Source organism: Saccostrea cucullata, unplaced genomic scaffold, assembly GCF_032062105.1.
Source record: "Saccostrea cucullata isolate Sc308-1 unplaced genomic scaffold, CSIRO_AGI_Scuc_v1 ctg526, whole genome shotgun sequence".
Taxonomy (NCBI): domain Eukaryota; kingdom Metazoa; phylum Mollusca; class Bivalvia; order Ostreida; family Ostreidae; genus Saccostrea; species Saccostrea cuccullata.
In genome coordinates this window covers 315,001-320,000 of record NW_026930599.1, presented here as the reverse complement: position 1 = coordinate 320,000, position 5,000 = coordinate 315,001, and the positions used below count along the sequence as shown (strand labels likewise).

General features: G+C 36.7%; 1 protein-coding gene across 1 annotated transcript in view; it reads right to left on the bottom strand.

Moving 5' to 3' along the window:
- The window catches only part of LOC134229228 (vacuolar protein sorting-associated protein 16 homolog), a 124,981-nt gene that overhangs the window by 98,274 nt on the left and 21,707 nt on the right, over positions 1-5,000 (bottom strand). The window lies entirely within an intron of this gene.

The following is a 5,000-nucleotide window of genomic DNA, read 5'->3' as shown; positions in this document are numbered from 1 at the left end:
ATATATTTTAACATAAAACTTGGCTCCCTAATTGTGGCCCCACCCTCAGGGCTTGAGCTGTGATTCGCCATTGTCGCCAATTGCGAATTTTTTTCAAAAGCGGCGAAAAGAAATTCATAAGTGGCGAAAATGAATTTTTTAGATGTACCATGTACAAAATTTGTGTAGTCCTGGTTAGCTCCTTTGTTTATTCAAAGTACACAGATAAGTCCCTTTGTTTACTTAATGCAGCAGAGGTGTGAAAACTGAAACCTACATGTAGGAAATCACGTCTCGCTTGAACGAACAGAGCTGACTAGGTAACTAGCATGGAGCAATAAAGGATTACATAATTGCTTGAAATAATATAATTTGGATTAAACAAGGGGGGAGTGTTATTGGGAGATGAAGTTCGTAAATAAAAGATTTTTATCAACAAAATCTGGATCTATGTAGATCGTTTTTTTTAAAACCGAAAGTATGGAAACATGATGAAAATTGTAAAGAATGGCTTCAAATTTTATCTACTGAAAATTAAATGTACATTAATATACCATTAACTTACAAAGAGTGAAAAAGAAATTGGTTTGGAAGCAGAATTATCTTTAGTTAGTAATTAAATTACACTGAATTATTTACAATAACATGAGCTTGCATATTAAGCCCTGGAGTCTCCAAGTTGTTAAAATAAAGCCAAGTTTCAAACCTAATTTTCATTACTTTTTAATTTACTTCTTTTCACAATTAATTAATGAAATGATGAAAATTTCCATTTTTAAAAAATGTCATATTTTTACTAGGGGTTTGTAGACCCCCCCCCCCTTCCCAGGCGAAAAAAAATATAATCTAGAGGACATTTTCTGTCAAAAGTTGGCTGACATCAATACAATATTAAATAAATTGTGTAATTCCAACATTATTTTTTTTCCTTTTTTTTTTTTAAAATGGATACTACCATAAGCTTTAAACATTACAATTTTAAAACAATGTCTGTGTCAGATAAACATAATAAAAAAAATTGAATAACAAAAAGTGCATTGCATTGTCTAGAAATCAGATGTAAGTATGGCTTTCCTTAAAGCTTGTGTCGCGAAAAGTGGCGAAAAACATTTTCGGTCCAGTGGGAGCCCTGGGCCCCACCCTTCCCCAGGGGGTCATGATTTGAACAAATTTGAATCTACACTACCTAAGGATGATTCAACATGAGTTTCATCTTTCCTGTCTCAATGGTTCTTGAGAAGAAGATTTTTAAAGATTTTTCCTATATATTCCCATGTGAAACTCTGATCTGCCATTGTGGCCCCACCCTTCCTTGGGGGTCAAGATTTCCAGGCCCAGTGGTTCTTGAGAAGAAGATTTTTAAAAGATTTTTCCTAAATATATCAATGTAAAACTTGGATTCGCTACTGTGGCCCCGCCCTACCCCCACAGGGGTCATGATTTTAACAATTTAAAATCTGCACTACCCAAGGATGCTTCCACGTAAGTTTCAGCTTTCCTGGCCCAATGGTTCTTGAGAAGAAGACTTTTAAAGATTTGTTCTATATATTTCTATGTAAAACTTGGATTCCCCATTGTGGCCCCGCCCTACCCCCGGGGGTCATGATTTTAACAATTTAATATCAACACTACCCAAGGATGCTTCCACATAAGTTTCAGCTTTCCTGGCCCAGTGGTTCTTAAGATTTTTCAAGATTTTTAAAGATTTGTTCTATATATTTCTATGTAAAAATTGGATTCCTTATTGTGGCCCCAACCTACCCACGGGGGTCATGATTTTAATAATTTAATATCTACACTACAAACAAACAAACAAACAAATGCAAGAAGAAAAAACAACAGGCCCATGGGCCACATCGCTCACCTGAGCACTGTGGCTAAGAAAAAGTAGAAATTGGTTTATTATTGAAAAGTTTAAATCAAAAAGTAGTCCCATGACCAATCATGGCTTTGCTATTCTTGAGAAGATGATTTTTTAAGAATTTTCCTATATATTTCTATGTAAAACTTTGGTCAGCCATTGTGGCCCCGCCCTACCCCCGGAGGTCATGATTTGAACAAACTTGAATCTACACTACCTGAGGATGCTTCCATATAAATATGATCAATTATGGCTTTGTCATTCTTGAGAAGAAGACTTTTAAAGAATTTTCCTATATATTTCTATGTAAAACTTTGGTTGGCCATTGTGGCCCCGCCCTACCCCAGGGGGTCATGATTTGAACAAACTTGAATCTACACTACCTGAGGATGCTTCCATATAAATATGATCAATTATGGCTTTGTCATTCTTGAGAAGAAGACTTTTAAAGAATTTTCCTATATATTTCTATGTAAAACTTTGGTTGGCCATTGTGGCCCCGCCCTACCCTAGGGGGTCATGATTTGAACAAACTTGAATCTATACTACCTGAGGATGCTTCCATATAAATATAATCAATTATGGCCTTGCTATTCTTGAAAAGAAGATTTTTAAAGAATTTTCCTATATATTTATATGTAAAACTTTGGTTGGCCATTGTTGCCCTGCCCTACCTCCGGGGGTCATGATTTGAACAATTTAGAATCTACACTACCTGAGGATGCTTCCACATGAGTTTCATCTTTCCTGGTCCAGTGGTTTTGGAGAAGAAGATTTTTAAAAGACACCATTAATTTTTCATTTATTCATAAATATCTCCCCTTGGAAGAGGGCTTGGCCCTTCATTTGCACAAATTTGAATCCCCTTCACCAAAGGATGCTTTGTGGCAAGTTTCGTTAAAATTGGCCCAGTGGTTCTTGAGAAGAAGTCGAAAATGTGAAAAGTTTACAGACAGACAGACAGACGGACGGACAGACGGACTACAGACAAAATGTGATCAGAAAAGCTCACTTGAGCTTTCAGCTCAGGTGAGCTAAAAAACAAGAGGCCCATGGGCCTTATAGGTCACCTAAGAATCATGCAACAACTTTCAAATGATAGAATTTGGATTATGTTGTAAGGTAGATGCTATGGCATTCACAATTTCAAAAGAGGCTGGCACCATTGCTTATATATAATCAAAACTATGAATTTTGCAATTGCTTAGCTTGGTTACTTAAAGGCGCTGGGTGGTCGTGGCCATTTTTAGACTATTTCGATCTTTTTTAGAAGAAGAGCTCCATATAAAGATAAACAAAAATAATCAAATTTTAAAACTAATATGTATGAAATTTTTCTTTGTCAAATGATAGTTGACAGCTAATGATATCATATCATTTAAATTATATCTGGTGGTTAATTTGTTGTTAATTTGTTGACCCCCAAGCCTCCTCAATATCCATGGGCTGGATAGGGGAACAAAAAAATGCAGATCAACTCATCAGTAATATTCAGCTGCAATAATAAGAAGTGCCCCTACCATACATGAACCCCTGATCCTAGGTCAACACATTGCACAATTTTTGAAAAATGTTTGATTAATACCAAAGAGCAGATTTCAAACAATTCATTTTCAGTATATAAGTAGAGCCCCCCCCCTTCCTATGGTATCCATGACCCAGGGGCCTGGAAATTCACAATTCTGGAAGAAAAACCCTTGCACATCATAACTACTTATATATAGATAGTTCACCTGCTTATTACCCAGGAGCAGAGAAGAAGATTTTCAAAAAATTAATGTATTTTCACTATATCATTACCCCCGTGGGGATCCGGGTTAGAATAGGTCCTCAGTACCCCCTTGCTTGTCGTAAAAGGCGACTAAATGGGGTGGTTCCTTCGGATGAGACCGTATAAACCGAGGTCCCGTGTCACAGCAGGTGTGGCACGATAAAGATCCCTCCCTGCTCAAAGGCCATAAGTGCCGAGCATAGGCCTAAATTTGCAGCCCTTCACCTGCAATGGTGACGTCTCCATATCAGTGAAATATTCTGGAGAGGGACGTTAAACAGTATATAATCAATCAATCAATCACTATATCATTATACAGCCCCACCCTAACACCAAAAGTCCTGACTTTGGGGCCATGAAATTCACAATTTTAAAAGAGGCACTCTTATTCATCATAACTATATACTTAGTTATTTTAATTGATACCCAGAAGCAAAGAAGAAGATTTTCAAAGCACTTATGCATTTTCACTATAATATATAATCAATAGAGCCCCCCCTAACACCAGAACCCCTGACCTGAGGTCATAAAATTCACAGTTTTAGAAAAGGCACTCTTGCTCATCATAACTATGTACTTGGGTAGTTTATTTAATACCCAAAAGCAGAGAAGAAGATTTTTAAAGAATTAATGTATCTTCACTATATAATCAATGGAGCCCCGCCCTAACACCAGAACCCCTGACCCTGGGGCCATGAAATTCACAATTTTAAAAGAGGAATTCTTACTCATCATAACTTTGTACTAAGTTCATTTTTTTAATACTCAGGTGCAGAGAAGAAGATTTTTAAAGAATTAATGCATTTTCACTATATAATCAATAGAGCCCCGCCCTAACACCAGAACCCCTGACCCTGGGACCATAAACAGGTCGGAGAGAAATACTCGAAATCGGGTATTATCTGTGAAATCGTATAATCTGTGAAATTGTATAATACTTGATATTAGGGTATCGTTGAATCCGCGAAATCGGGTATAGGAGGTGTAAACACCTAATAAAACTTAAACAATGGGATGGAGCATGTTGCCGAGTTAATTTTCATCTAGATAAACATGTTTTCTAAAGGTATCACTAGCCAAGTAAGAATTTGGGCATCAAGATTAATGCGCTCGGGACAACAAATACCCGTGGAGCTCAGCACATTTCATGATCCGCACACAAAAAGGCGTTCGATTTGCTTTATATTTTTCCTTATGTTGAAAGTATATGCATCTTCCTAATGTTCATTCCCAACACAACAGAATTGTAAAGTATCAGAATTCGGGAATTTATAATAATTCCACATCAACACGACAAACATGAACAATTTGTAAATAAATCAAATTATACGGAAACGCATTTCACACACCAGATATGATGCCATGTGTAAACAAGGGATTGTCTATCGT